Source organism: Petaurus breviceps, unplaced genomic scaffold (assembly GCF_028583685.1).
Source record: "Petaurus breviceps papuanus isolate PSGF00001 unplaced genomic scaffold, PetGlider_PUasm1.0 185, whole genome shotgun sequence".
In the NCBI taxonomy this organism is placed as follows: Eukaryota; Metazoa; Chordata; class Mammalia; order Diprotodontia; family Petauridae; genus Petaurus; species Petaurus breviceps.
Window position 1 is genome coordinate 38,917,026 of NW_027185797.1, and position 8,675 is coordinate 38,925,700.

The window sequence follows — 8,675 nt, forward strand, 5'->3', positions numbered from 1 at the left end:
AGAGAGAGAGAGAGAGAGAGAGAGAGAGAGAGAGAGAGAGAGAGAGAATCATAAGAAGTGGAAAGCACAAAGGTGACAAAGATGAAGAAGGGAAGAATCAGAGGGAAAAATGGAGAGGGAGAGGGGGTAGAGGGAGAGAGAGATAAACACAGAGAGACAGAGCAAGAGACTGAGAGACACATCAGAGAGAGACACAGAGGGAAAGAGGGACAGAGATTCAGAAGGAGAGATAAAAGAACAAAAGGAAAGAAAAGAAAAGAGAGGAGGGAGAGAAAGGAAAAAAATAGTAAAAGAGGCAAAACAGAGGGGCTGGCAATCTTTCAAAAGTGATTTACTTGACTCCTGTTCTGGTGTCCTGGGAGGAGGTGGAAAACTAGAATCAGAGTGGCAGCAGGCTTTCAAGAGAAGAAGGGACCTTAGAAAACATTTAGTCCCAAACCCCCATTATACAGATGAGGAAGGTGAGACTCAGTTCAAAGATTCACATAGTGTCAGACAGAGGCGCAAGCAAATCTAGGGTTCTGCCCACCACTCCCTCTCATAAATATTCTCTGTTCCATCCCCATCCCACCCCTACATATACTCTTCCCCCATTGCCTCCAATCAGAAAGATACTGAGGTTAACCAGCAATTTAGAAAAGATAAACTCCACCAGGTGAGCCTTTAGGTCATTCATAGAAGCAGACCTTCATAGTTGGAAGGCATCCTAGAAGGCTTTGAGTCCCAATCCATACCAGAAGACAAGAAATCCCTTCAGCATCCCAGCCTCTGCTTGAAGACCAGAGTCCAAAGCTTGGGTTCTGCCCCTTATACCTGAATGACCTTGGACAAGTCCCTTAATCTCTGTGGGCCCCAGTTTCCTCATCTGTAAAATGAGGGGTAATGACTAAATCCTTCTAAGATCCCTTCCACTTCTAAATGCATTATCACAGTGACCCCCAATGATAGAGACCTCACCGCCTCTCTACGTCATTCTATTCCAGATGGTTCCACTGGAGGACAGGGTTCATACTGACAACATTTTTCCTTATGCCAAGCCAAAGGCTACCACTTTATAGCTTCCACCCATTGCTCTTTGTTCTGTCCAATAAGAACTGAACTAGGGGAGGCTTGGTGGTGCAGTGAATAGAGCACTGGCCCTGGAATCAGGAGGACCTAAGTTCAAACCCAACCTCAGACACCTGATCACACTTACTAGCCATGTGACTTTGGGCAAGTCACTTAATCCCGATTGCCCTGCCTTCTCCCCTCCAAAAAGCAAAAAACAAAACAAACAAAAAACCCCAACCAAAAAAACAAATAAAAACAAAGGTGGGTCTTTCTTAAAAAAAAAAAACAACTGAATTAAACCATTCCCCACAAGTCAAGGCTCTAGATATTTGAAGACAACTGTCACAGTGCCCTTAAGTTTCTTCCCATCTTTATACCCCGTGGTCTCCAGCCCCCTTGCCACCCCATTTGACCTCCTCTGGATGAATTCTGGCAGATCATTGGCTCATCTCAACTGTAGTACCAGAATGGGATGTTATACAGCCCCGCCAAAATTTGGTGGGAAAGAGTTTCATCAGCTAATCTAACACCAGGCTTAAGTCAACAGAAAGAGGATAGAGGAATTTTGATGGGAGAGCCAAAATGCCCTGAAGCTCTCCCCCACTCCCTTCCTACCAGACCTATAACTCAGGGAGTGTTAGAGCTTTTAGGTCATAAGGCAGAGAATGCCAAAGATAGGAGAGACCTCAGGACATAGAATGACACAGCTGGAAAAGACCTTAGAACATGAAATGTCAGAGCTGGGAGGAACCTTAGAACACGGAATGTCAATTCCAAAGGACTTATGATGAAAAATGCTATTCATATCCAGAGAAAGAATTGATGAATTCTGAGTGTAAATTGAAGTATAATTTTCTCACTTTATTTTTCTTGCTTTTAAAAAAATATCGTTACTGTGAACATGTTTTATGTGATTTCATATGCAAAATTGATATCATATTGCTTGTCTCCTCAGTGGGTGGGGAAGGGAGTGGGGGGGAGGGACGGAGAGAATTTGGAATTCAAATGTTAAAAAGAAAAGAATATTAAAATAACCGATAATTTTTTTTAAACTAAGGCAATTTTTTTCTGTTAAAAAAAAGAAAATGGAATGTCAGGGCTGGGAGGGACCTTGGAACAGAAAATGTCAAACCTTAGAATATTTAATGTTAGAGCAAGGAGGCAATTTAGAATATAAGATGTCAGACCTGGAAAGGATCTTGAAACAGAGACTGTCAGAGGTAGGGTTGTACCATAGAACATACAATATCTGAGACAGGTAGGACCTTAGAATACACACCATAGAATGTCCTATCTGAAAGGGATGTAAGAACATAGAACATACAATTTCAGAGACCATAGGAAACTCAGGCTATAGAGAGAGAGATAGCAAAGTCGCAGAGATGAACAAAACCTTAAAATAGACAATATCTGAGCAGGAGGAGATGTTAGAATATAGAATGCCATGCATGGAAGAAGCACAGAAAACAGACAATCAGTGCCAAGAGGGACTGGGGAACAGATACTGTCAAAGCTGTGGATGTATCTTACAACACAGGTGTCTGAAATGGGAAGGACATCAGACTGAAAAACATAAGGAACTGAAAAAAACCTAAGAACACAGATCATACCATTTCAGAATCAGGAGGGACCTTAGAACAAAAAATGTTTAAGTGGGCAAGTCCCTTAAAGATCATATGCTCCAGCCCCTCATATACATGGAGAAACTGAGACCCAGACAGAGAAAGTTATCCAATGAAATAACATATAGAAATGCTTTGTAAACAATAAAGAACTGCATAAAAATGTTATTATTACTATTGTATCATTACTATTTTTTGAAAGTCTATTACTAGATTTTCCCAATATATAGGAACCCAAGTGTCTTGACTCCCATTCATTTCACTATCACCACCTTGAGAAGCTTTGGGTTACCTGAGGAGACCTGGATGGGAAGGGGCAGGGGAGAGAGAAGATCACTAAAGACACTTTGGACACTTCCTGACTGGGAGTCAGGAAGAAAACCTGTCACAACTCTAGTCCCAACCTTGACTTACTGTGTGACCTTGGACAATTAATTACCTTTCCCTCTCTGGGCCTCAGTTTCTCCATGTGTTAAAAAAAAAAACTAGATCAACTCTGAGGGCTGGCCCTTGAGTTCTGTGAATTTCTGCTTTATAATTCTGGGTCAGACCTTATAAATGGTTGGCTTAAGGGTCCCTGCAGGTGGGAGACCAAGAGGAAGGAAGAGGTCACTTGAGCTAGAAACAGAAGCCTGAGTTATGTGAAAGTAGGAACCAGTGAGGAAGAAAGGTGGGAAGGTAAAAGAGTGTGTGAAGGGAAACAAGGAAGAGGAGAATGCCAAGTGAGAACAGAACACAGAGACATTGGGTTGGAGACAGAAACAGAAACCAGGAGACAGAGATGGAAGAAATATGCAGAGATAAATAGAGAAGAAAGAGATAGGGGAGAGAGAGAGTGGAAATGAGAGACAAAGAGATAGAAACAGATGGGTAGAGAAGAAAACAGATGACTGACAGAGAGAGAGAAAAGAGGAGAGGAGAGGAAGAGTGATAGAAAGAAGGAGGTAGAGGTGGGAAGTGAAAAAAGGGAGACAGGAGATACAGGGAGATGAGAGAGACTTAGGCAGACAGAGGGACAGTTACACACACACACACACACACACACACACACACACACACACACACACACTGAGTGTTCACTGGATCAGAGCAAGAGACTCAGGTAGATGGATAAAGTCAGACCCAAAACAACAGATCGACACAGACAGCCCAAGTCAGAGAGAGTCAGACAGACAGCCAAACAAACCAAAATTGGCTAAATAAGAGGTAGAGAAGATAGGGAGCACAGATAAATTAGGCAAAAAAGGAGTAGAGGAGAAAAAGATCTCAGAGAGAAGGAGAGAAAGTTAGGAAGAAAGGAATAAAGACATGTAGAAAGAAAAACACAAGAATAAAAACAAGGAGGCACCCAGAAGAAAAAAAGGCTAAAGTGATGGAAACGAGAGAACTAAAAGGTGAGAACAAGGGAAAAGGAGAGCAATGGAATGGATTGGGGTTTGAAAGGAGGTTGAGCAAGATGGAAAGGACAGAGAAATGGAAAGGGGAGGAGGCATTAACAGAGATAGACATCTTCTCCATGGAAGAAAGGAGACACAGAAGAAAAGGGAGACAGGGGCACCCATAGCCAGGTCTGGAGTGGGGGTGGAAAAAAGAAGAGGGGCAGATCAACAGATAGAGGCTGGCTGGGAGAGATAGAGGTTGAAGAGGAGACAGAGACACACAGAGAAAACAAGAGAGGATGAAGATGAAAAAGAAGAGGGAGAGAAGCAGAGACAGAGAGAGAGAGATAGACAAAGGAAGGGAGACAGAGACTGAGAGAGAGCTAGAAGACATAAACAGAAATAGAGAGAGGGAGAATGAGAGCCAGAGGCACAAAAGGGGGGCCAGAAATGTGGACATGGAGGGAAGGGTGCAGAGATACACAGAGAAGCAAATTGAGTAAGTCCAGAACCAAGGCATGGAGGGAGAAAGAGATAGGGAAATAAATGGTATAGACACAAGTGAAAGACAGTCACATAGAGCAGACATGGAGACAAGCAGAGACACAGTGAGAGAAAGTCAGAGACACACAGAAGGAGGGAAAGAGAGAATAATGAAACCAGGAGGAGTGAAGAAAAGGGAGAGGCAGAGATGGAGAGAGAGGAATGAGATACATAAAAGTTCAAGTGGAAAGAGAAATGAAAGTGATAGATCGAGACAGAGACATAGGAGACACACAGAATAAGAGAAAAATAGTAAGACACGAAGACAGGGAGAAAGAGAAACAGAATGAGATGGAAGGGAAAATAGAGAGCAAAAAGGAAATAAGGACAGTGACAGAGACAGCAAGAAAGCCCCTGCCAGGCAGAGTGAGAGAAAAGGGAGATCCAGAGACTGGCCAAGACATAGTTGGGACAGAGAAAGAAAAGATGAGCTAGGAAAGTTAGGGAAAGCAGATAGCCTAAGAAAGACAAAGACCAAGAAACGAAAAGAGACAGTAAGACAAGCACCTGAGAAATACAGAGAGATAGAGCCTGAGGAATATAAAGAGGTAACCAGAAAAGAAGAAGGCAGGGTCATAGAAAGCCTGAAACTGGGAGACATAGAAAGACAGAGACTAAGAGGAGACAGATACAGAGAGACTGAGAGACAGAGAGACCAGGGTGCAGAAATTAAGAGGCACAGGAAAAGGAGCTCCTACATAGAGAGAGTGAGAAGAGAACCAGCAAATCAGACTGAGAGACACTGGGAGAAGGAGACAGCTAGACACAGACTGAAAGACACCTGGGAAATAGAGGCAGAGACGGAGAAAAATAGAGAAAAAAAAAACAAGGTAGAGGCTAGGTCATAAAGACAGGGACAGAGAGACGTGGTAAAGGCAAGAGACAACAAACATTCGAAGAGAGAGACTGAAAGACAAATGAAAAGTCGATAATGTGTCCCGAAGGGTGGGAGAGGCTGGAGTTTGGGGGGGGAAAGGGGAAATAGAGGAGGAAGAAGCAGATAGTGGAAGTATCTAAAAAGTGGTCTGGAGAAATGAGGGGATGGCAGGATAAAAGACGCCCTCCCACCCTTCCAGCCCCAGCCTATGCTCCCTGGGGGAAGTAGAGTCAGTGAGTGCAGCTAGCCTGCTCCTAGGATGGCCCCCCTCCCCGCCATACCCCCAAGGAGCCTCCCTCCTCCAGTCTGGCTGCACTCAGCCCCACTCGCCCACCCTGCCCCCACTCCCACAACCCCATCACCCATACACACAGGCAGACACTCACGGATCCTGGTGGGCCAGACGGCTGGGGCTCTCTTGCTGGCTCAGGGGCCAAGAGGGGTGGGAGTGGGGAGGGACACTGAGATGGGAGTAGGTAAGAGTCTTCTGGTCCCCAGCTGCTAGAGATGGGGAGCCAGGTGGAAGGGGCGAGGGAGAGAGGGAGGGCTGGCGGGCAGGCCTGAGAGGGGAGAGGAGAAGGGGGAATGCAAGGAGAAAATGGAGGAGAAGGGAAGGAGTAATGGAGGGAGAGAGCTGGCCCAAATGGGGCTCCCCACCCCCGGCCCCCTCCCCTCAGCCGGGTCGGCCTGGGGGGGCTGCTGGGGGTGAGGAATGGTCCAAGATGTAGCTCGTGGCCATGAGGTGAGGGGGTGGGGGAGGGGAGGGGCCGGCAGGGGGAGGGGGCTACCCCGTTCTCCCCCCTCCCCCCCAGGCCTTGCCCCTCCCCTGGGGCAGCTCGGGGAGAGGGGAGACTAGGGATTCAAGACTTCAGGCCTGACCAAGGGAGCATCAGGGTGAGGAAGAAGGAAGATGGAAGAGAAGGGAATAAGGGGTGTAAAAGACAGTGGGGGAGATGGTGAGAGTGGATGATGGGAACGATGGGGGGATAAAGGAGGCTCAGAGAATGGGGGGATTGGGAAGCTGCCGGCACAGTGAGGGTGGAAGATAAAAGAGGCTGGGGGCACAGAGTATGGAGGATGGGGATACAGGGAGGAAAGTGGGTAATGGGGAAAGAGGGGCTGGGGAGAGGCTGGGAAGGTGGGGGAGGAGAGGATGGGAGAGACGAATAGGAAAGGAGAGGGAGATGGGGAAGTGAGGGGAATAAGGAAGGATGGAGGAGGAGAGAAGGGATGGGGAAACAGGAGAGACAGAGGGGGAAAGGGGGATGGAGGAGAGGGGGAGATGGGGAGGGAACAGAAGGATAGAGTGAGCCCGGTGGCCCAGCGGAGAGGGGATGGAGGAAGCGGGGGAAGGAAGGAGGAGGAGGAGGAGGAGGAGGAGGAAAGGAAAGGGAGAACCCAGGGGGGTGGGGGGGAGAAGGGAGGGATGGGGAGGAAGAGCAGAGAAGGAAGGATGGAGCGTTCCTGAGTCCCTACTCAGCTGGCCTCCTGGCTCCCCTTCCTGGCTCCCACTCAGCGTCGAGCCACTGGCCTTCACAGGGCCCTGCCTCAGGCCACCCCTCTCCCTCTCCAGCTGCCGATTCTCTTCCCTTCTCCCCTTCTCTGAGTCCGCGTCCTCCCTTGATGGCTGGCGCTGGGGGGAGGAGGGGAAAAAAGGAGAAGAGGGAGGAGGATGGAGGCAAAGAGAAGGGAGGGGAAGGGAGGGAGAGAGGCAAGGGGAGGGAGAAGAGTAGGGGAGGGGGAGGAAGAGACTGCTATTGGTTGGCAGCCTGGTGGGGGGGCGAGAGGAGAATACCAATGAGGGGGATGGAGCTGCACTGGGCATCGGGGACCACCCTAGGCGTCCTCTCCTCCTGTGCCCTCCCCAACGTCCCCCCAGAGACCCCCAGAGACCCAGGGGCAGCCAGAAGGGAAGAAGAGGGGGCATAAAGAAGAAGAGAGGGACCCAGAGACAGGCAGAAGAAGACAGGAGCAGGGAAGAGGAAGAGAGAAAGAAACAGAGACAGAGTGAGGGAAGGAGAAAAATGGAGAAGGAATAGGTCTATCCAGAGGCAGAGAGGGGACAGCCAGAGACAGGGGAGACTCGGAGAAAAGAAACAGAGGCAGAAACAAAAGGAAGCAGAGAAGGACCTGAACAAGGCATCCAGAGATCAAAGAAAAGGAGGGGGAAGAGATCTAGAAAGAGGGGCTAGGTGGAGAAGGCTGAGAGTAAAGGGGAGAGGTGGAGAAGGGGAAAAGGAGAGACCTAGAGAGAGGCCAAGGCGAGGGGAGAGAGACATGAGGAAGGAGAGGATTAGTGAGAGGGAGCCAGAGACCAAGGGGTCATGGAGAACAGTAGGGTCCAAGGCCTGGTCAAAGACAGAGAGAGGGAAAGAAGACATGATGGACCAAGAGGCAGGCAGAGAGGGGCAGGGAGACATGGGGAGGCTAGAAAGAGCCAGAGATTAGAGACAGGGCCAGGGAGAAACACCTAGGGAAAAGGGGGAGACAGGCACAGGGAAAGACAGAAGGGGGTGGAGGAGGGAGATGGGAGACAGTCCTGGGGGGTGGGTAGGGGGAAAGGAACAGACAGTTGGAGCTGGAGGCTGAGACCGGGTGACTCATCACCACCCCCATCGCTCGTGACTGGGAGGAGACACACATGGGCTCACGTGTGCCAGCTTCACATGTGACCTCACGCCTTACACACGCCTGCCACATGGCACTAGGGGCCCAGCACACCTTGCCCCCTTCTGACACTCCACACTCCAGGCTTCACGTAGCTCTAGTCATGGGGACTTCTATGCCTGCCACACAACACAACAGGTCCCTGGGTCTGTCACATGCCCAGTCACACACACCCCACATGGGTTCTTGTGTGCCATCAGACCTAACCCACATCCTCTGCTTGTGGGCCCTCTCACACCACAGGGGCCATGACCTTCTGTCAAGGGATATCAGCCACGCCCAGCCCAAGCCCCTGCATCACCAGCCCTGGGTGCACATGGCCCTTGAGGCTGACCGTCTTCCACAGGTTTACTCCCAGACCTTCATGCCTCCCACAATTCATCCACATTATTTCTCCTTTGTTTTCCCCAGCTTCATCTCTCCCTCCTCCACAATAGACCTCCATCAAGTATGCAAGAGGAAAGAGCCCATAACCCAGGGTCATTCTCTCTGAATTCCAGTCCAAGGGCAGCAAGTCCCTTCCCCTGTCCAGCCCTG

At 49.0% G+C, this 8,675-nt stretch overlaps 1 protein-coding gene across 1 annotated transcript in view; it reads right to left on the bottom strand.

The window, feature by feature from the left end:
• GRIK5 (glutamate ionotropic receptor kainate type subunit 5) overlaps positions 1 to 7,183 on the bottom strand; it is a 32,715-nt gene extending 25,532 nt beyond the window's left edge. Inside the window, exon 1 of the mRNA XM_069088935.1 lies at positions 5,858 to 7,183. The gene's annotated coding sequence lies outside the window, so the exon portion shown is untranslated. The remainder of the gene's footprint in view (positions 1 to 5,857) is intronic.
• Positions 7,184 to 8,675: the final 1,492 nt, after the last annotated feature.